Source organism: Eurosta solidaginis, chromosome 1 (genome assembly GCF_040869045.1).
Source record: "Eurosta solidaginis isolate ZX-2024a chromosome 1, ASM4086904v1, whole genome shotgun sequence".
Lineage (NCBI taxonomy): Eukaryota > Metazoa > Arthropoda > Insecta > Diptera > Tephritidae > Eurosta > Eurosta solidaginis.
This window is the reverse complement of record NC_090319.1, coordinates 220,651,280-220,675,568: the sequence shown is the minus strand read 5'-3', so window position 1 is coordinate 220,675,568 and position 24,289 is coordinate 220,651,280. Positions and strand designations below refer to the sequence as shown.

At 43.5% G+C, this 24,289-nt stretch overlaps 1 pseudogene; it reads left to right on the top strand.

Moving 5' to 3' along the window:
* The first annotated feature begins 2,463 nt into the window (after positions 1-2,463).
* LOC137239937 (lysophosphatidylcholine acyltransferase-like) lies at positions 2,464-3,501 on the top strand (annotated as a pseudogene).
* Positions 3,502-24,289: the final 20,788 nt, after the last annotated feature.

Below are 24,289 nucleotides of genomic sequence, written 5' to 3'. Positions count from 1 at the left end.
ACCCATCTGCCCCAGATATCACCATTACTAAAGTATTCAGATTTTAGAAGTCTTAATGTACTCAATACGATAAGAACATTGCTAGGCTCATCAAAAAAAAAAGGATGTTCAAATACCATACCACAGATGATTGCAAAGGTTCAAATTTACAAGTATTTTTTAATCGAAACATCAAGGTATCATTTATGATTCATATTCTTAACCACTTTTGTTTTTTTTTCATCATATTCGATATATTTGGAGGATTCTGCCATCAACTTTTGGCATAACTCCTCGTAATTTAATGGCACGATTTAACGAAACGGCGTTAAACGAACCCGCCATTCCTACACTAGAGGATGTTGATCACTCTCAAGAAGAAAAAAAAATTTTAAAAAGAAAAAAAAAATTTAACTATTGAAAAGCCAATAGTTGGAGCAGTTGTTGAACAACCACCACCACCGCAACAGCAACAACAACCGGTAGTCGAACCAGTCGCCTCTGTGCACGTTGCTAAAGAATTGAAACAGCAAGAGGAAAAGATACGCCATGGTTCACCGAAGACATGCAAACAACGCCAAAAATATCAGCGGCGGTAATAGTAAAACCATGCAACAAAATAACAAACAAAACAAAGAAACTGCCGCTACGAAAGAATTAATTTTGGCATTAGATAAACTTTCCGAATCGGGTACAATTGACGTTTCATTGCAAATGAATCTTTTTCGTCGTGCTGAACTTAATCGGTCCGATTACAAATCCTCATCGATTATTTATTGAATACACAGCAAGATACACCAGTAACACACTCTGAATGGTCCGATGACATAGGTCAGAAGTTGAAACGTCAGCTGGTGGAGAAAGCAAAGGCCCTTGTCGAAGAGCAAGAAGCTCCTATGGGGGTTCAAGCAAAATTACGTGAATTGCGCACCGAAATCAATACCGAAAGCGCCCAAATTAATGCTACTGTAAAATTATATCTTGAAAAACTTCAACCCAAGTTTTCGTAACTATAATGACATTAATAAAAAAACAAAATTTATCTGATGAGCACAATAATTTGATTTAAATTGTGCATACAAAATTAGCTTTCACACGGAATATTTTAAGAACTAACTCTTATACCTCCACAAAAGAACTAAGCTAAGAGAAAAAAAAAATAATAATAATCGTTGGCCAAAGAGGTGTGCCTTTTTTCCAGTTTTCGTTCCCTTGATTGTAGGAATTCACGCCGAACCTCACTGGATTTCATTTTTTAAATGCAAATTAATTTATTAAGAATATGTTCGGCAGTGTGAGAATCTGCTTCAAAGCCGGTAATGCCTCAAATCATCATAACTCTCAATGCGTTTTAAGCATTGGCGTCAACCATTACCAATCTATAATGCAATTTTGGCGAGTAAGAGTTTCAAGAGTAAGCTCGCTAATATGTTCGTGACATTTGTGCTCTCAACCACTTAGCATTTGATCCCTTGATCGCTCAACTTGGGACCTGATCATACTACCCTTCTTCCTCTTGTAATTTGTTGTTCACGGAATCCTCTTGGTCAGCACGCTTGCCTTTTCACTGACGGAAAAAGGTCACACCTCTTTTGTAACTGATGATGCTGGAGGTGGTGGCGGTACCGCATCAACAATAAAAAGTAAACTCGCTCTACAATTAGCGAATAGTCCCAACCAAGCTCAAAATAAATTTATGGAATATGCACGATTTGATGGCACTTATATGACAGAAATACAAACGAAAAGCGTACATGTTTTTCTAAGTATGCTGCCGGAAAGAGATAGTAACTATCCAATAAGAATTTGCGTACTAGCCAGCGCAAAGATAATTGAGGTAATTGGCCTTGTATGTTACAAAGCAACAACACAGTACCCCGAGATTCCGTTAAAATCCATTAGGCATTATGCTTTACACACGACGAGAGATGGTATGGAAGACTGTCCCCCTTGTTCCAAGTTTGGCTTTTCTCATCTAAAATTGGCAAAACGTGGGCTAGTGGCTCAAGTAATACGCGTTGATTATGCCAACAATTTAACAACAAAATCTATGACATCTGAAGAAGAAAAAGCGAGAGTGGCAGCGGCAGCTGTACGCTCTATACAAACAAATTTATCAAAAAAATGGCGAAGGGGTTGATGAAGGCGACTCTAACTGTCTTACTATAAGTAACAATGATGATTATGAAGAACGTCTAATGACTCCTAATGATATGTTGGAAGCACCTATGTATCGTACATATCGTCTAAACATAATAGAAAAACCTTTCTTTAAAACGGAAGTAACACTTGGTCAATTTCGATTCGATCACCTGAAATCCCAAGTGACCAACATAAGAACGCCAAATTTTGGAGTAAACAAAAGGCTATACACTTGATGTCGTCGCGTATTGTGAAATAATCGAAAAGCGCAATTTAAAGGCAACGCCTCGCATATGGCGTAAGTCTTCCCCACCGTTCAACCCACCAAGCCAAATAAACAAAATGATAACATCAATAGTTAATAATCAACGTAAAAACGCTTCACACAGTGATGCAGACATTGCAAGTCAAGAAACAACCGAAATTAATGCCACGAATCGAAATAATTCTCTTGAAAAGACGGATTCCGAAGATGATACTTGGTCATCAACAGGATATAATTACATTAATCCATTTGTGCATAATTTGCAGATCGACAACAGAATTGATTTGGCAAATATTTATATGCTCACCGTGCTTTTGCTTCCCATTCGCGTTGTTGGCTGTTTTTTATCACTTTTATCTGCGTGGAGGTTTGCCTGTATTGGTCTATATGGTCTTACAGTTGATGATATGATGTCCAAAACATTTAGTGGTTGGCGTAGACATTTTAAACGAGTAACACCCGCTGCTCTGCGCATGTTATACGCTTCAGGGTCTTTTATCATGTCAAAATGGTTGAGCAACGTGCCTCACCTAAACAAGCTCCAATTCTGGTGGTAGCACCGCACTCTTCCTACGTCGACTCGATTATTGTTGTAACAGCTGGGCCGCCATCAATTGTAGCAAAGCGTGATACCGCTGATATACCTCTATTGGGCAAAATCATCAACTTCGCTCAACCGATTTATGTGCAAATACGATACGTCAGATTGTACAGCGTGCACGTTCGTAGGAAGAATGGCCACAGGTGGTAATTTTTTATGAAGGTACCTGCACCAATCGTAAGGCATTGATTAATTTTAAGTCTGGCGCTTCTATCCGGGCGTACCAGTGCATCCGGTATTGCTAAAGTATCCCAACAAGTATGACATATTCACATGGACTTGGCAAGGTCCAGGCGTATTCAAGCTTATTTGGGTAACAATGGCACAAATTTATAATCGTTGCGAAATTGAGTATTTACCTGCTTATACGCCGTCAGAAGAGGAAAAATCATATGCGTAGAATATTGCGTCAGAATATTCCTTTGAAGATGTAATTACAATGAGCCGTGCAAATGATATGCGTGCTCCCTTTCCTGGCGATATTATCGAAATTGATGGTCTTGCCTCAAAATAATGCTCACTGTGACCGGGCGGGCGTATTTTTAAATCAAAAATTTTTTTCTGGGCCACAACTGTTCAAAAATTAATTTTTTTAGTAATTACTACAAATATATAGGTTGTACGCCAGGCCACGCCGTAGTAGAGAGTGAAAGAACGGAAAATCACTTGATACATTTCCCGTTGTTTCAATTCATAAGAATTTTACATTCTATACACGGGTATGTATGAATGTGCGTTTTTTGTCTTTGCCGTTGGTATGCTGGTACCAGTGAGTGGAATTCTAAAAAAGAAAAGAGTAGTAGGCGCCAGGTTTTTTTTTTGTACCAAGAAAACCATAGCTACTGTTCATATTTATACCCAACAATTAATAATGTACTGTAAAACAAATAACGCGCATTTCAAGGAAATGACACTTTTTAAAACACGGACAAAGACAAAATTACGTGTACATTGGTAAATACCTCCAGAGCTTATGCCAATATAATACTCACTTTTTTGGCATTGCATTTTCTTAAAACGTGGATTTTTCGTTGAAATTAAATCACAAAAAGTGATGAAAATAGCGTATGGAAGTATTTGCGACAGTTATCTCCGAATTTGTACACAAATTTTTTTAAAATTGGTTAGTGTCACCCCTAAATGTTATTCGGGTGGGATCGGCGATGGCTTGGTACACGTATTTAGTACCAAATGATCAATTATTTTAGTACCAAAGCGAATAGATTGAAATATTGCTAGTATTTTGGGATTTGGTGCTCGGAGTAGTAGAAAATGAAATTCGGTCAGAAAAGTTAGTAAATCTACCAATTCGGTAAAGTCCTTGCACTGACTGTCCATATACTTATACCAACGTATGTACATATACATGCCGAGTTGTTAAATGCACATTATATTAGGGATGCTTAAAAAGATGCAAACGGGTAACCAAAAACCCGGTTCTGACAAATCGGTATCGGAACCAAATACACTTCGGAAACCGTGTCGTTTGCTAAATCGCGTCAATTAAACCGGAGAAAAGTTGAACAAATAATCGAAGGGCAATACAAAAATTATACTCTTTACGAATTTCTCCCCGCTTCCAAACCGAATATTTTTTTTTCTTATATAGCATACAATTTTGCTGTCCAAACGTTTTTTTGTGGCTGGCAGGAAAGTTGTTGGTTTTTAGCACCAACAACACAAATAACAGCGAGTCAAAAGAACCCACGCTATACACTTTCTACCCGGTTCGGTACCAGAATGTGCGAACCGGAAACCGTAAATGCTAATTTTTCTGCAGCACTAGTGTGCCCGTGGCTAACTAAAACGCTACCGGGTGACACAAAATAAACAAAATAAGGCACTAAAGACCCAGGCACATAACGTGCAGGGAAAGAGGCCATGCACATAATGTGCGCCAAATATTTTTTTTTCAGCAACAGATGATTTTCCCCCTACACACGCGCTAATAAAATTTCCCAACCTCGATAATAAAATTAGGGCCTACTCGCCACCAAACGCGTGACAGTCATTATAAATAAATGAGTTTCCTTTTGTTTTCTTTCACACTCTGCACAGAATGACTCGCTACGCATCGTTGCGCCAAAGAACCGAGCGCCAGGCCGGTCGCTACCCCAAGCCGTGGCCTCTATGCGACGCTCAACATCCCATTCGCTCGTGTACTGTCTACCGGGCGAAGACCCTTCTGCAGCGGTTGCGCGAGATCATACGCCTTAAATATTGCGAAAATTGTTTATCGATGGTACATCGCGCTAAAAATTGCTCCAGCGATGGCAGGTGTCGACGATGTGGCCGACCGCACCACACCACACTACATCTACCCATGGAAGATCTTCCACGACAACCACAGCCCTATAAGAGTTGGGCACAGCAAGCGGAAGAGGAGGAAGAGGAAGAGCGCGAAATAATACGGGCATCCAGAGAGAGTAGGTCCCACCACGCAGGAGAAGAGACGGATGAAGTGCTATCCATTCACGCTTCAGAGTCAGCATTTTATCGCGATGCACCGGAAAACCGCCAGGCGGAAGCAATTATACAGTCGCCACAATAGGATATCGGGGGATCGGACCCACGGCCGTTCCGACCCCTGTTAACCCATGAGCAACGAAACCAGAGGGGCGCGGAATCACGGCCTTTCCGCTCCTCAAATAAACGTCAGAATCATTCCATCCGCCATGATCGCAGACTGGCTACTCGGCCACGCCAGATGCACCGCACGACGGACTCCTCCCACAACGACGGCAACCACGAGCGTAGACTGGCCCCACGGCCGCGCCAGCTACCTATCTATTCGGCATTTCGTAACGGTATTACGATAACTAACACTACCTTGGGCCCAACTCTGCGACCGATGGCAAGTCTTGCGCCGACTGCGATCGTGAAGGTGGAAGCCGGGGGGCGATTGCATCTCATTCGAGCGCTTATTGACGCATGTTCCCCCCGCACAACGATTGACCGCAGGCTGGCGCAAGATTTAGCGCTTCCGACCACCCACGCTGCCGGAGATGTCGGCTGTTTTGTGCGACTTCGCGGGAAACATGGAAACAGCAGGACGGTGACGACCCATGCGGTATGCGAACGCGACTTTCAGCGTGTCAGCACTTCACATAGTGTCGACGCCAGCCTTGCGACTCCCTACGAGCATGTCCGCCTGGCTGACCCACACTTTTATGCTTCTACACCGATCCGTCTTGTTCTCGGCGCCGACGTCTATGCCGAGGTGATAACACCGGGAGTTTTGCCACCATCTTTCGGAGCGCTGCTCGCGCAAAGTACAATCTTCGGGTGGGTACTTTCGGGGACCCACGCGATCTAGGATACCTTAAGAGTTATTTATTTTTTCTTACTTTTTATTTTATTTAAGGTTGTGCACTTAAATAGTACGTTTTTTTTTCGAAATAAATGGAGTCTTTCTTTAAACGGCAAGAAATATGAACATGTATATCTTTTTACTTTTTTCCAATCCCTAGCTCTAGGCAAACATGGCTCAGGCCTCTAACCATGACGGGAAAGTGGCGAATGACCGAGGCATCCGCAACCAAGCTCGCACACTACGCAACTTATCGTGCGTGCTGCCAAGCCGGCGGACTGGCCGTCGTTAGGTTAAGTTAGTTATAAGGTTTTTATTTTTTTCTCCTCTTCTTTACGGTCGGTGATCCTTGGAGGACTGTGAGGTTGCGTACCGCAAGGGGGGCGACATGTTTAGGCCCAATGCCTAACTTTCACGTGATTGACGGCGCCCCTCCCTCTTGTTTTAATAATATTTCCAGCCACCCACACTCACGCCGCATTTGTGTGCATGCATGCACATGCATGCGTTGCATACACATGCATGTGTGTGTGTGCAGGTTGTCAGCACCCATGCACGTATACGTAGGGGTGGCTGTGTGTGTGGCTTTTCCCCTCCTTAATACCAGAGGATTTTTTCGCGGCTTAGCGGTTGTCATCAACGGCACAACCGGCCTCTTTCTCGATCAACCGCCGAACGATACGCATCGTCCAAGGATCAACGCCGCACTTTGTTATACAGGTAACATCTCACTTGTCACCTTTGCATTGTATATTTCCTTTCAATTTAATTAAATACTCTATTATAACGAGGAAATCCTCTTTGCGTTTTTTTCTTCTCTGTCTATTTTGAGTGAACCATCCCTTCCGAGATCGACCCGTGTGCGCCTACCCACTGCCGGTTTCAGACGCACCCAGGCCGAACAATATGTAACTAAATAATAGAAGGAAGCAACAAAAAGATCATCGATCTCAAATTTGCAGGCATTTACTTTGTCGATAGATCAAGTGCACGGCACAGCAAACAAAAGGTTGTTGGTACACCACAGTTTACCGGCAAATATATTTTACCCACTTATATATATACATACATACGTACTATATACCCATATTACTTGTGCTCAGACGCGCTGAGACAAGTCATATAACAAACCAAAAAGCCGGTACACATTAGGCCGGTCGCAAAAAATAAAAAACCCAGTGAACACAAATATTATAATATTTATATTATTATATACCCACACTACTTGTACTTTGAAGCGCTGAGATAAACCCGTATAAAGAACCAAGCGTACATTAGGCTGGTTAAAAAAAAAAAATAAGATTTTTTTTACGAACATTTTTTTTTTTCACAGCTTAATAAAAGCTCCCCTCTTTGGTATACTACATTAAGTTATAATGCCGAAATCGTCGGACGAAACCCAAAAACTGACCACTGCAGATAAATGCCTGCAGGAATTCATATATGACGGTAACCAGTTAGAGGTTTACTGCTCAAGATGGTCACCCTCCCAAGCTACCGAGTTATCAGAGTGTATGCTTAAGGTCAAACTAGAAGACCTAGATAAAATATGGGCAAAGTTGCTAGAGTCCCATCGAGATGTAAGTTTCTCTGATAATTATACAGAGGTCAGCGGCTCGGTTGAGCAAAAATTCAAAATGCATGCAAACGTACCAAACATGCAAATCAAAAATTTTAGAAGCCTTACAGCTTTTTAATACTGCTAGCACCAACCAACAACAAATACCCGCCCACCCAATAAACAATTCAAACGCAAACGGTTTTTATTTAAAAGTACCACCATGCGACACCGAAGTATTTCATGGTGGATACGAAGACTGGCCATCTTTTAGAGATATGTTCACGGCAGTCTATAAAAACCACCCTAAATTATCACCCGCTCAAAAATTATACCACCTGCGCCTGAAAACGAAAAGTCAAGCAGGACTTATTGTAAAGCAATACCCACTGAGCGATGATAATTTCGAGCTTGCCTGGGAAGCGCTCAGATCTAGGTACGAGAACAAAAGGATACTCGTCGACAACCAACTGAAGACGCTGTTCAACCTACCCACAATATTCGCAGAAAACGGAGAACAAATACAGAAGATGCAGACAACAATCAACAACTGCATGCCAACCCTTAATACCCAAGGAATGCCGACAACGGACTGGGACCCAATCCTCGTTTACCTCTGCTCATCCAAGCTGCCAAGTGAAAGCCTTTCACTATGGGAACAATCCCTCAGCTCCCGGAAGGAGCTGCCCCTTTGGGAGGACATGAATAAATTCCTCACCAGTAGATACGAGGTAGTAGAAAGACTAAGTACCTATAGACCAGGCAAGGCGAAACCCCAATTTTCGAGTTTTACGCCACGAACGGTGAATCAACACTCGACCCAACCTAATAATAATAAAACCCATGCATATCACACCGAGTTCAATAAAGCGGATTCGTGTAGATTATGCAACCAATACCACGCAGTCAAATCTTGCGTCAGGTTTAGAAATTTATCGATATCAGACCGAATCAAATTTGTGAGAGAAAATAGTTACTGTGGAAACTGTTTATCAACGTCACACCCCAAGAACGAATGTAAAAGTAGTTTCACGTGCGTTTATTGCCAAAAGCGTCATCATTCGCCACTGCATTTGCAGCCCAAACCCCAACAATCACAACCAAATCCCAGAGCTCAAAATGCCCAAGCCGGCACCTCTAGGAGAACGGATGACGAGCGAGCCTCAACATCGAAAGCCGCCGCAAGAGCCAGTCGGCAGAAACTAAAAACGCTTCACCACCAGTTCAGCACACGGTTGAAGAACGAGTACCTCAAGGAGCTGCATAAGCGGTACAAAATAAAATGCCCTCAACGCAATATTCAAGTTGGAGATTTAGTCGTGGTAAAGGATGATTTACTACCCCCGAACGAATGGAGTTTGGGACGAGTAATCACTTTACACCCTAGATCGGATAACCATGTTCGAGTTGTTGGACTCAAAACCCAAAACGGACTAATAACCCGAAATATTGCCAAACTGTGCGTGCTACCAACTGCCTAGAAGTGCTAACCCTACCTCTGGTACCCTCTGCTTCATGCCCATAGCAATCTACATATAAGCTATCCTCCCCAACGTATTTTTCTAACCCATTTTTTGAGAAATACGTATTTTTTTCTTTTCTTGTCTTTACAGAACCCGCAGATCTACGAAGACCCAGAAATGCCAGCTATGCGGGCAGCGACACGCGCCAAGGCAGTGCCGGGCGTTCCTTGCAATGAAGCCTGAGGAGCGCTACGAGTGCGCGAGGAACCACCGGTACTGCATAAACTGTCTGGCAGTGTCGCACAGCACCGGGCATGTGACTCCCCGCCCAGCGCTTCCCAAGGCAGTCGGTTCTATGTACCGGAGCGACTCGGGATTTTTCCCGACCAAGGACTGTCATCTCAGTGTGACCCCATTTAATTTGTTTCGTCCCTCCCATAAATTGTCATCCTCCCAGCAGCTCCTTGCAGAAGGACTGCTACATATTCTCTTACTCCGGGAAGGTATCGAACCCAATCCGGGTCCGTCTCCTGACCCCGGTCCTGAGAAATGGTTTTGCTGCATTTGCCAGAAAAGAATCTTTTTAGGACGGTCATACTCTGTTCAGTGTGTCTCGTGCAAGGGATGGTTTCATCGGACAGGTTGTTCTGGGCTTGATCCCAAAACCCGACGTCCACGTAACTTTTATAAATCTTTTGTGGCTCCTTGCTGCTCACGCCCAAGGGCATCCCGTAGTCTACGCTAAGCGCCCTCACTACCTTCCAGCAGCCTCGCTGCTCAGCAAGCCACAACAAGTACCCGCTGCTGCTCGCGCCCCACGGCGCCAACAACTCAAACAGCTGATACCACTCATAACTACTACCTTCGTAGTAGAGTTGGTAACAATGCTGAGCATCAGCCCCTGCCCCCGTCTTCTTCTCCCCCCCTCTTTTCTGGCAGCAATCGTGCAGGTCAGGGAAACAGACTCTTAGTCCCTACCTCCGTTTTCACCGTCTGCCAGCACAGAATATATAGTTTTGCGACATCCGCTCAATGCAGCTCCTGCCTTGGGTGGTGCCACTTTCCTAGATGTTCTGATCTCCGCGACGGCAACGCCTCGACGGGTTTCATCGCGCCATGTTGCCAGGTCGCAAACCCAAATCATCCGGGTACCCCAATGCTTGCCCAAGGGCGCCCAGTCCCAAGGCCGCAACAGCAATTGCGTCCTGGCCTTCCACAACCTAGGCGTAGTCACCCGTCACTTACCCTTAGAGTGGCGGCGTCACCCCTCATGCACTTCAGAATTCTGCAGTTAAACTGTAATGGACTAACTGGGAAGATTACGGAGATAGTCGATTTCATGAAGCGGCACAACATCCGCATTGCTGCGATTCAAGAGACTAAACTCACAGCAAGATCTGGTAAAGGATGATTTACTACCCCCGAACGAATGGAGTTTGGGACGAGTAATCACTTTACACCCTAGATCGGATAACCATGTTCGAGTTGTTGGACTCAAAACCCAAAACGGACTAATAACCCGAAATATTGCCAAACTGTGCGTGCTACCAACTGCCTAGAAGTGCTAACCCTACCTCTGGTACCCTCTGCTTCATGCCCATAGCAATCTACATATAAGCTATCCTCCCCAACGTATTTTTCTAACCCATTTTTTGAGAAATACGTATTTTTTTCTTTTCTTGTCTTTACAGAACCCGCAGATCTACGAAGACCCAGAAATGCCAGCTATGCGGGCAGCGACACGCGCCAAGGCAGTGCCGGGCGTTCCTTGCAATGAAGCCTGAGGAGCGCTACGAGTGCGCGAGGAACCACCGGTACTGCATAAACTGTCTGGCAGTGTCGCACAGCACCGGGCATGTGACTCCCCGCCCAGCGCTTCCCAAGGCAGTCGGTTCTATGTACCGGAGCGACTCGGGATTTTTCCCGACCAAGGACTGTCATCTCAGTGTGACCCCATTTAATTTGTTTCGTCCCTCCCATAAATTGTCATCCTCCCAGCAGCTCCTTGCAGAAGGACTGCTACATATTCTCTTACTCCGGGAAGGTATCGAACCCAATCCGGGTCCGTCTCCTGACCCCGGTCCTGAGAAATGGTTTTGCTGCATTTGCCAGAAAAGAATCTTTTTAGGACGGTCATACTCTGTTCAGTGTGTCTCGTGCAAGGGATGGTTTCATCGGACAGGTTGTTCTGGGCTTGATCCCAAAACCCGACGTCCACGTAACTTTTATAAATCTTTTGTGGCTCCTTGCTGCTCACGCCCAAGGGCATCCCGTAGTCTACGCTAAGCGCCCTCACTACCTTCCAGCAGCCTCGCTGCTCAGCAAGCCACAACAAGTACCCGCTGCTGCTCGCGCCCCACGGCGCCAACAACTCAAACAGCTGATACCACTCATAACTACTACCTTCGTAGTAGAGTTGGTAACAATGCTGAGCATCAGCCCCTGCCCCCGTCTTCTTCTCCCCCCTCTTTTCTGGCAGCAATCGTGCAGGTCAGGGAAACAGACTCTTAGTCCCTACCTCCGTTTTCACCGTCTGCCAGCACAGAATATATAGTTTTGCGACATCCGCTCAATGCAGCTCCTGCCTTGGGTGGTGCCACTTTCCTAGATGTTCTGATCTCCGCGACGGCAACCCCTCGACGGGTTTCATCGCGCCATGTTGCCAGGTCGCAAACCCAAATCATCCGGGTACCCCAATGCTTGCCCAAGGGCGCCCAGTCCCAAGGCCGCAACAGCAATTGCGTCCTGGCCTTCCACAACCTAGGCGTAGTCACCCGTCACTTACCCTTAGAGTGGCGGCGTCACCCCTCATGCACTTCAGAATTCTGCAGTTAAACTGTAATGGACTAACTGGGAAGATTACGGAGATAGTCGATTTCATGAAGCGGCACAACATCCGCATTGCTGCGATTCAAGAGACTAAACTCACAGCAAGATCTGCATTGCAGACCTGCTCTGGTTATAATGTCCACAGGAAAGACCGCGAGAGCGGAAATGGAGGCGGCCTCGCGTTTATTATACACCACTCTGTGCAATATTATATATTTGATCCTGGCATCGACCGCAGGGACAATGTCTTAGAACGTCAAGGCCTATCTGTTCGGTCAGGCGATGCAAATCTAGAAATCATCAAATCTACATCCCTCCTGTCACCTGTTGCCCCAGTGGATACAGCCCTAATATCGAGGCCTTACTCACTGGCAACAATCGCATTATCTTAGGCGATTTCAATGCCCATCACGACCTATGGCATTCAAACTTGCGGGCGGACAGTAGGGGTGAGATGTTGGCGGATCAAATAGAAGAAACGACATTCTGCACAATAAACGGAGACGCCCCCACACGTATGGTAGGAAGCTGTCATAGCTCGCCAGATATCTCAATCGTGAGCGCAGAACTTGTAAACTGCGTCAACTGGCAGCCGATGGTAACATTGGCATCCGACCACCTGCCCATACTTATTTCGTTCGAGCGTACCGCCGACTTCATCGTCACCGAAAAACGCACTTTCATAAACTTCAAAAAAGGAAAGTGGGAAGAATATAAATCTGCAACAGAGAGCAGCTTTGCTGCCCTCCCTATCCCGACTGATGCCCGCTAAGGGGAGCGTGCCTTCCGTAAGGTCATTGAATTCGCCTCGGCACATTTCATTCCCGCCGGGAGAATTCCCGAAATCCGGCCCCACTTCCCGGCGGAGGCCGCGAGCTTAGCGAGGGGACGCGACCTTATAAGACAGCTTGATCTAGGCGACCCCCAAATAAGGGATATAAACCAACGCATCAGATTGCTTGTGGACGAACACAAGCGGGCGAATTGGGAAGAGCACCTAAGTGGTTGTAACCTCTCTACCGGTGTAGGTAAACTTTGGTCCACCGTAAAGTCCCTATCGAATCCGACTAAGCACAAAGACAAAGTTTCCATCGCCTTTGGCGATAAGGTGCTCGCGACCGCTTTCTGCCGACAATATATAATGCATCCTACGGTGGACAAAGATAGACGGAGAGCCAATAGACACGCACATAAACACAAATTCAGCGCGTCACCAATCACCATCACCGCTAGAGAGGTTGAGGACGCCATTGGTCGCGCTAAACCATCCAAAGCAGTGGGCCCAGACGGCATAGCCATGCCGATGCTTAAAAACCTAGGAAAAGAGGGTTTCAAATATTTAGCGCATGTCTTCAACCTGTCTCTTTCCACCTTTGTCATACCCGAGAAATGGAAAATGGCCAAGGTGGTCCCGCTACTAAAGCCTGGGAAACCAGCTAACATAGGTGAGTCATATCGTCCGATATCTCTCCTATCGTCAGTGGCAAAGACGCTTGAAGCCATTTTGCTCCCTTATTTCCAAGCATATTTGCAGCTAGCCCCTCATCAGCATGGCTTCAGAAAACTCCATAGCACTACCTCCGCGCTAAATGTCATTGGCACCCAGATAAATTGCGGTTTGAATCAATACCCCCACCATAGAACAGTACTCATAGCGCTATACCTATCAAAAGCCTTTGATACGGCCAACCATGGCTCGTCACTGCAAGACCTGGAAGGGTCTGCCCTTCCCCCATGTCTTAAAAGGTAGACCGCAAATTATCTGGGTGGTCGGCAGGTATCGGTGCAATTCAGAAACGAAACATCAAAACCAAGGAGAATTAAACAAGGGGTGTCACAGGGTGGTGTCCTATCCCCACTTTTGTTTAATTTCTACATATCCAAGCTACCTTCATCACCGGAAGGAGTCACAATCGTTTCCTACGCCGATGACTGCACAATAATGGCCACAGGCCCAGGCCCAGAGATCGATGAGCTATGCAATAAAATAAACGGCTATCTCCCTGATCTCTCCAGTTTTTTCGCCTCGCGAAACCTGGCATTGTCACCGACTAAATCTTCCGCGACCTTATTTACAACATGGACGCTCCAAATGTCGACCATATTGAACATCCACGTCGATGGCACTACGCTACCGACTGTGCTACACCCCAAAATCTTGGGTGTGACGTTTGATCAGGATCTACATTTTGGTGCGCACGCAACCGCAATTGTTCCGAGAATTCAGAGCCGTAATAAAATCCTCAAATCCCTTGCTGGCAGTACCTGGGGAAAAGATAAAGAAACGCTCATGACCACATACAAAGCAATTAGCCAGCCGATTACGTGCTACGCGTCACCCATATGGTCGCCAAGCCTAAAAACTACCCACTGGAAGAAACTACAGGCCTGCCAAAATACTGCTCTCAGAATCGCCACGGGCTGTCTTCTTATGTCCCCAGAACACCATCTGCATAATGAGGCGAGAATACTCCCCATCAGGGAGAGAAATGAGATGCTGACCAAACAGTTTCTGTTGAATACCCAAAAACCTGGGCATCCCAACAGACATCTGATTGACGAACCAGCACCGCCTAGGGGCCTAAGGAGTCATCTCCGTAAGCATTTTGAGGAAATACGGCACCTGAGAACCCAGCCGTATGAAGCGAAAAAACACAAGCAGGTCCTTGGTGAACTCCATAGACAGGCGTCGGACCTTTATGTCGGGAATTGCCCGGTGAATCCAGTACTTGAAGAAAAATATCCAGAACTCGCGGAAGAGGAACGCATACTCCCCAGGGAAACGCGTGTCACTCTTGCTCAACTTCGTTCTGGATACTGTAACAGGTTAAACTCTTACCTATCCAGAATCAACCCCGACATACAAAATGTATGCCCCGCTTGCAATGTGTCCCCACATGACACCAACCATCTCTTTAATTGTAATGTGGAACCAACGCCTCTAACACCCCTTTCCTTATGGTCCACCCCTGTTGAAACGGCAAGTTTCCTTGGACTCCCGTTAGAGGATATTGATGACAATTTGTGATCGGTCGCGGCTATTAGGTGGGGCGAGCATTGCTACAACAACAACAACAACAACTCCCCGTCCAGCTGCCGCCAATGCTCAATCGGCCACCAGACTCTCCTACACCGAGCTCGACAACAGGGCACCAATACACGTCGCACGGACAGCGGACAAAGGCGCGCACCAGCCCAACATCACCCAAGGGCAATCCAAAGCCGCTCGGCTCGACAGCGCGACGAAAAACTGAGGAAATTAGTGAAAGAGGCACGGGCGGACCTAGACAAGATCGAGGCTGTCCTCAACCCAGCCACGCGTCGGGCGGGAGGGAGCACGTTGAAGACATGATCCGATTTTCTGATTAAGTCCGCCCCTCCGTCTGGCAACACCCGGCCAGTGTGGCCAAGCGCAGGCAGTGCAGCTCAGCTGTGGCTTGCCAACCACCACCGCGCTCTCAATTTGTTAGTTTAGTTAAAACTGCCCGCCATCACGCACCGCGCAAGTCCGACCGTTCGCTCGACAATCGGAGTTTTTTCGCCCGCCATCGCACAAGCTGTTTTTTATTTTAAATAATAATTACATTCACATATGTTAAAGTTTGAATTGTGAATAAAGTGCATTTATTAACATAAAACCGTGTGCCCTCTTTTCCATAAAGACAGTGCTGTGTTAGTGCTAATTTTATACAAAATTAACTTTAATTTTAAGCTTAACTTTAACTTTAACTTTGACTTTAACTTTAACTTTGACTTTAAATTTAACTTTAACTTTAACCTTAACTTTAACTTTAACTTTAACTTTAAATTTAACTTTAATTTTAACCTTAACTTTAACTTTGAGATTAACTTTAACTGTAACTTTAACTTTAACGGTAACTGTAACTTTAACTTTAACTTTAACTGTAACTTTAACTTTAAATTTAACTTTAAGTTTAACCTTAACTTTAACTTTGACTTTTACTTTAACTTTAAATTTAACTTTAACTTTAACCTTAACTTTCACTTAAATTTAACTTTAACTTTAACTTTGACTTTAACTTTAACTTTCATTTTAACTTTAACGTTATTTTTAACTATAACTTTAACTTTCTCTTTAACTTTAACATTCACTTTAACTTTAACTTTAAAATTAACTTTAACTTTAACTTTAAGTTTAAGTTTAACTTTAACTTTAGCTTTACTTTAACTTTAACTTTACCTTTAACTATAACTATAACTTTAATTTTAACTTTAACTTTAACTTTAGCTTCAACTTTAACTTTAACCTTAACTTTAACTTTAACTTTGACTTTAACTTTAGCTTTAACTTTAATTTTAACTTTAACTTTAACTTTAACTTTAACTTAAACTTTAACTTTAACTTTAACTGTAACTTTAACTTTAACTTTAACTTTATCTTTAACTTTAACTTTAACTTTAACTTTAAATTTAACTTTCGCTTTAACTTTAACATTCACTTTAACTTTAGCTTTAACTTTAACTTTAACTTTAACCTTAACTTTAACTTTCACTTTAAATTTAACTTTAACTTTATTTATAACTTTGACTATAACTTTAATTTATACACGTATATCGAACAAATGAATTTTGCTTTGAAGTTAGTGAGAAACAATAAGAGTTAAAAATGCAGTGGCGGGTCGATAATCCCTACCCTTAATGGAGTACTACAGTGAAAGTACTTTGGAAAGTACTCTCACGTATGTACTCTATGGAATACTCACAAACAAAGCGAGAGTGGGATCACCTACTCCTCTCCTAGGACATCACAATGTTAATTGGAGCACATTTTTTGTATGAATACAGATTAGTTTTGGAACACTCCGATACTCCCAAAGGAGTATTCCTTACATTATTTATGGAGTACTCGGGTTTTTTGAAGGCTTATGCAAAAGAAGAACTGACAAAACTGATCACTTGGCCAATTCTTCTTTTCCCCAAAAAGGATGATGTAACAGAGCCTTAATAAATAATAAAAATGTCACCCTGTTTCCAAATTGCTGCAACACCCGTTGTCTACTGTGAACGGACAACGGGTGTTGGGACAATTTGGAAACAGAGCAATTCGGCTCGCAGAATGATTATTATAAATTTGAACATACACGAGCATTGACTATATAGTTTGGCAGCTTTAGTAGAGGTTATGTTGCGAATAGAGTGGAAGGCAGTGGACTAGGCAGTCGAATGTCATATAATGAAGGAATGGTCTTCGGAGATTTTTCAAAGTTAAAAAAAAAAATGATAAGAGCTTTAATAAAAATAAAACTATTGTTTTAATAACAACAAAAACGGCTTTTATATTCTATATACATAAATTCGTAAGGATTATCTCACTTTAAAATTTGAGTTAAATAATCCAAAGTTTTTGTTTGAAATTGAGTCGAGAAATGTGCGTGTGAATGTGCGAATTTTCACCGATCAGCTGTTAGTTGCGCTACTTGGTAAAATTTACAATGTACACGAGATAACGCAACGAAGTGAAAAAGTAAAATCGTTTTGTGAAACTAAAATTTTGTAAAAATAAAAGCACACAGTTTACATAAAAGAACGTTTATTATATGTTAAAAACATGAATAAATAAATTATTAAAAACGTAATAGCGACTACGTTTTTTCTATGTGGAGTGTGTTGGCCGTCCAAAGCGCTCAGAGGCAATTTTCATCAAAGGTTCCGAAGAGGAACCTTACAATCGACAAAACGGAGAGAGCAGAGATCAAAAATAAATCGATTTTTTTTTAATAATTTGAGTCCATTTTGTTTTTTTTTATATTTTTTATCAGACTATTTTTTTTTTTGGGTTCACCGCATTAAAATTAATGTTTAACTTGTTAATTTTTTATCACCTGTTGTTGTTTTTTTTTTCATATAAGTTAATAGATACACATATGTATGGTACCTGGCCCTAAGTCCTATTGGTCCGCATTTTATTTTTTTGGGTAACAGTTTCCTTGTTTTTGTTTTGCCAAAATCACCGCTCTAAAATTTTGTTGCTATATATTTTTTTCGTTCGACTTTCGCAGTTACTTCTATATTTTTTTGCTTTCTTTTGCTTTTTCGTTTGTGCTTTTTTTACTAGGCGAATGAACTTTTTTTCCTTTTTTTCTGCGCAATCGCTACCTTTTTATTTAGTTCTTTTTTTAATCATTTGGTTTTTTCCATTTAAATATTTTTTATAAGATATCACAAATTGTTTTATTTATTTGCTTTCACAGTTCTTAATAACTAATAAATAAATAATAGGTTAAAAGAAAAATAAATAGGGAGGAAGTTTTTTTACTGTCATTCGGACACGCGGTCGCCAACAGTAGGGTGCAAAAAAAAGAAAAGTTCCAATAGAGAATCCTCTTGTAGGTATACGTTCCCTTATGCATGCGCTCTTAATTTTTCAGCTACCTCTCTCTTCGACGCAGGCGCCTTCGTCGCTGGATTGATCGGTAAGTGCCAATATATGTCACCTTTTTTTTACATTACGTACACATAAATACACGTATATCGAACAATTGAATTTTGCTTTGAAGTTAGTGAGAAACAATAGGAGTTAAAAATACATTGGCGGGTCGATAATCACTACCCTTAGATTTAAATTTTGATATTTTAATGAATTTTAAACGTAACCCTTTTTTTGTTCCTTTCTGGGGCTCGCACCCCTTCAGATATCTTTTTACCTATTATCTTCTTATAAGTAGTAGCCCCAGTTCATTCTTCTAATATTTTGTATGTACTTAGGACTTGTGTGCGCCTGTGATATAGAAAACCTTATATATCTATGGTCAGAAAGGGAGCGCTCCTTTAGAACTCTATTTGAAACGATCAGGTCACTGAAAGCGTCTGTGACCAAGGTTAAGTCAAGGACCTCTTCGCGGTTCCTCGTAATGAAAGTGGGGTCATTTCCCCTATTACATATACTTAGATTAGTGCCTAAAAGATAGTTAAATAAAGACTCACCTCGGTCATTCGTATTACTGCTGCCACACTGCGCATGGTGAGCATTGGCATCTCCTCCGAGTAGGATGAAGTCGTTCTGTGGATTTGCTGCTTTCACGAACTCCCTGAAGTTATCCGGTGGTAGTGGGCCTTGGTGATCGTGCGCTAGATATAAGGAAGCGAGTTTAAAGCTCCTCCCTAGCACCTCAACGCCTTACCGCTGTCAGATCCCCGTCACTAAAATTGGGTAGAAGAAAAAAATTAAGAGTAGACTTAGCCAATATACATGTGCGAGGCTTACCCTTTTCCTGAGCGCTATAGAGCTTATACCCTGGCGCCCACAGGCCACAGATCCTATTGCCAGTGATCCACGGCTCCTGGGCTAGTACGATGTCTACCGCACCTGATGACAGCTGCAGTGCAGGAGTGCAGCTGATGCTGCTTTACAATGATGTAGGTTAATTTTGAGGACCCTGCTCATAGAATGTTTGCGCTCTCCTCCGTGAGCGTCGCATCCGAGTTGCTATTCCCCAGAAGTTGACCCTCAGAATACAACCCCCTGAGAGCCAAGCTTCCAGCCGAGCTTGACGAAGCATAGCCACTACCTTCGCCCTCGTCTATCTGTTGCTGCTGTTGTAGCAGTGCTTCGCCCCACCTAACAGCTGCGACCGATCACATTGTCATCAATATCCTCTAACGGGAGTCCAAGGAAACTTGCTGTTTGAACAGGTGTGTACCATAATGAAATGGGTGTTAGAGGCGTTGGTTCCACATTACAATTAAAGAGATGGTTGGTATCATGTGGGGACACATTGCAAGCGGGGCATACATTTTGTATGTGGGGGTTGATTCTGGTTAGGTAAGAGTTTAACCTGTTACAGCATCCAGAACGAAGTTGAGCTAGAGTGACTCGCGTTTCCCTGGGGAGTATGCGTTCCTCTTCCGCAAGTTTTGGGTATACTGTTCGTTGAGTACTGGATTCACCGGGCAATTCCTGTCATAAAGGTCCGACGCTTGTTTGTGGAGTTCACCAAGGACCTGCTTGTGTTTTTTGCTTCATACGGCTGAGTTCTCAGGTGCCGTATTTTCTCAAAATGCTTACGGAGATGACTCCGTAAGCCCCTAGGCGGTGTTGGCTCATCAATCAGATGTCTGTTGGGATGCTTAGGTTTCTGGGTATTCAACAGGAACTGTTTGGTTAGCATGTCATCTCTCTCCCTGATGGGGAGTATTCTCGCCTCATTATGTAGATGGTGTTCTGGGGACATAAGAAGACAGCCCATGGCGATTCTGAGAGCAGTATTTTGGCAGGCCTGTAGCTTCTTCCAGTGGGTAATGTTTAGGCTTGGCGACCATATAGCGGACTGGTAGTACGCAATCGACTGGCCAATTCTTTGTATGTGGTAATGAGCGTTTCTTTGTCTTTTCCCCAAGTACTGCCAGCAAGGGATTTGAAGATTTTATTACGGCTCTGGATTTTCGGAACAATTGCGGCTGCGTGCTCACCAAAATGTAGATCCTGATCAAACATCGCACCCAAGATTTTGGGGTGTAGGACAGTCGTTAGCGTAGTGCCATCGACGTGGATGTTCAAAATGGTCGACATTTGGGACTTCCATGTTATAAATAAAGTCGCGGAGGATTTAGTCGGTGAAAATGCCAGGTTTCGCGAGGCGAAAAAACTGGAGAGATCAGGCAGGTACCCGTTTATTCTGTTGCAAAGCTCATCGGCGTACGAAACGATAGTAACTCCTTCTGGTGGCAAAGGTAGCTTAGATATGTAGCAATTAAACAAAAGTGGGGATAGGTCACCACCCTGTGGTACCCCTTCTTTAATTCTTCTTGGTTTTGATGTTTCATTTCTAAATTGCACCGAGGCCTGCCGACTACCCAGATAATAAGCGGTCCACTTATTAATACATGGGGGAAGGGTAGACCCTTCCAGGTCTTGCAGTAAAGTGCCATGGTTGACCGTGTCAGAAGCTTTTGATACGTCTAGCGCAACGAGTAATGTTGTATGGTGGGGTTTTGATTTAAACCGCAATTTATCTGGGTGCTGATGGCATTTAGCGCGGTGGTCGTGCTATGGAGTTTTCTGAAGCCATGCTGATGACAGGCTAGCTGCAAATTTGCTTTGAAGTAGGGGAGCAAAATGGCTTCAAGCATCTTTGCTACTGGCGATAGGAGAGATATCGGGCGATACCAATCTCCTATGTTAGCTGGTTTCCCAGGCTTTAGTAGCGGGACCAGCTTGGCCATTTTCCACTTTTTGGGTCTGACAAAGGTGGAAAGGGACAGGTTGAAGACATGTGCCAAATATTTGAATCCCCATTTAACAAATATTATTTTTTTTTTGTATTTCAATGAAAAAACTATAAAATGTAAAACAAAAGACCCTAAATCAACAAAAAAAAGGTGATTTTTAAACTTTGTTTTGTCTTTCAGCAACACAAGAATTTTATTTTAGAACATAATAAAGTGAACAAGAGCTTATGAGTTAAGCTTTACAAGTAATAGTTTTTCAAGCATTTCATCGCTTAAGTTGTACCTCCTTCCCAAGTATGATTAAGGCTAATTCAAACAGATCAGGAGATATAAATTGAATATTTTGATAATAAGTAAAAATGTCTTCATATACCGCCAAGCGTGTATGAAAGCTTTCAAAATTGTCAATTTCAGCAAAAATATTAGTAAGTCCGGAAACTTCATGATGAGGAACTACAGCTTCTATATTTTGAGCCATCTGATCCAAAAAGGTACTGAGTTTCGAGCTTTGGTGAGCGTTTATGAGCTTCTGGTCAACAGAGAGGCATATTTTAGCAAATTTTTTCTAGCACCCTGATGTATGTATGCAATACCTATAAATTTGATCCAGCCTAATATCATATTTCTCAAAAGTTTCCAATACCGTTCTTTTTATTTTGTCCCCAGTGTTTGGGTGTGACAATGACCTCATTCCGAGAGTTTTTACAACTACTACTAATTTTGTATTTTGAATTTCAAGGGTGGAGCCGTGTGTAGAAGTCCACAACAGTGGGGAAAGCTTCTGACCGCTATTCACCTGGGAATGGCTAGAGCGATTCTTTTCTATGCGGTTCAAGCAGCTCACTACTGCCGGTCGCTTGCGGCCAGGTATCCTCTGGTGAGCTAATGTGAGAAGGCGACAACCTGGCTAGTCCACTCTGACATAATCGGTTTAAGGGCTAGCCAGGGAGATCTCATCGGCAGCGTCTGTACACCTCTAGGTGCAGCTGCAAGCGGGCGTCTGTCTTGGAGTAAGCGGCTCGAAAAAATCAAAAATTGTGACATCTATTGGAGTCATACGAATAAGCGCAGTTTCGGAGTCAGATTCGTGGTGGGAGAGAGACTTTGTCGCCAAGTGTTGGCGTTCACGAGCGTCTCGCCGCTATCCGAATAAAAACAAAATTTTTTAATATATCATTCATCTGCGCCCATGCGCCGACAGAGGAGAAAGACGATGAGGTGAAAGACACTTTTTATGAACGATTAGAACGCACATACGAGCGCTGCCCCCATCATGATATAAAAGTCGCGCTTGGCGACTTTAACGCCATGGTGGGCAAAGAAGGTGTTTTGGCCCTACAGTCGGAAAGTTCAGCCTACACAATGAAACCTCTCCTAACGGACTGAGGCTGATTGACTTTGCCGGTGCTCGAAACATGTTCATATCCAGCACGAGGTTCATGCATAAAAAGATACATCAAGCTACATGGCTGTCTCCTGATCGAAATACTCGCAATCAGATCGATCACGTTATGATAGACGGACGGCATGCCTTCAGTGTTTTAGATATGCGCACGATCCGAGGACCTAACATCGACACGGATCATTATACGCAAAATACGCACCCGACTCAACGCGGCTAAAACCAAGAAACAAAAAACACAAGGAAAGCTAGACGTCGAAAAGCTTCGATCACATCAGACTGCCAATGATTTCGCAACTCGAATCTCACTCCTGCTCTCTGAGGGCACAACTCATCCTGAAGGAATACAGGAGCAGTGGGAGCATATCTCCAAAGCACTTCGTACTGCTGCCGAGGATAAAATTGGTTACCGGTGGCCACGAAAAAACAATTGGTACGATGAAGAATGCCGCGTTGCAACCGAAAGAAAAGACGCTGCCTACAGGGCTACGTTAAAAGCGCGCCCGACTAGAGGAGTGTGTGAACGCTATCGTGAGTTGAAAATGGAAGCGAGACGCCTTTTCAGGAAGAAAAAAGCAGAAAGGCGTGAGTGCGAGGAGCTTGAGCAGCTAGTCAACAGGAATAACGCCCGAAAATTTTACCAATAAATACGGCTACAGACGGAAGGGTTTAAAACCGGGGAAAACTCCTGTAGGAACGAAAACGGCGACCTTGTAACTGATATCCAGAGAGTGCTTAGATTATGGAGGGAACACTTCTCTGCTCTCCTAAATGGAGGCAGCAATTCACCGCGCAGAGATAAAGAACCCGATCCCGCAATCGATGATGATGGAATATATGTCCCCCCGCTCCATTATGACGAGGTTAGAATAGCAATAACCAGATTGAAAAACAACAATGCCGTGGGCGCTGATGTATTGCCTGCGGAGCTATTCAAGTACGGCGGCGAGGAGTTGGTAAGGCGCATGCAGGAGCTTCTTAGCAAAATATGGGCGGACGAGTGCATGCCCGACGGTTGGAATCTAAGTGTTCTTTGCCCAGTCCACAAGAAGGGGGATACTGCAAAATGCACCAACTATCGTGGAATCAGCCTTCTTAATATCGCATATAAGGTCCTTTCAAGTGTATTGTGTGAAGGATTGAAGCCACAGTGAACCGGTTGATTGAACCTTATCAGCGGGGCTTCAGACCTGGTAAATCTACCATCGACCAGATTTTTACAATGCGCCAAATCTTGGAAAAACCCGTGAAAAGAGAATCGACACATATCACCTCTTCGTCGACTTTAAAGCCGCCTTCTGCCGCTATGTCTGAATTTGGTTTCCCCGCAAAACTTATACGGCTGTGCAAAATGACGTTGAGCAACACCATCAGCTCAGTCAGAAGTGGGAAGGACCTCTCCGAGCGGTTCGAAACTAAACGAGGTTTCAGACAGGGTGACCCCATATCGTGCGATTTCTTTAATTTGATGCTGGAGAAAATTATACTAGCTGCAGAACTTATCCGCACTGGAAAAATATATTATAAAAGCGTGCAATTACTGGCATATGC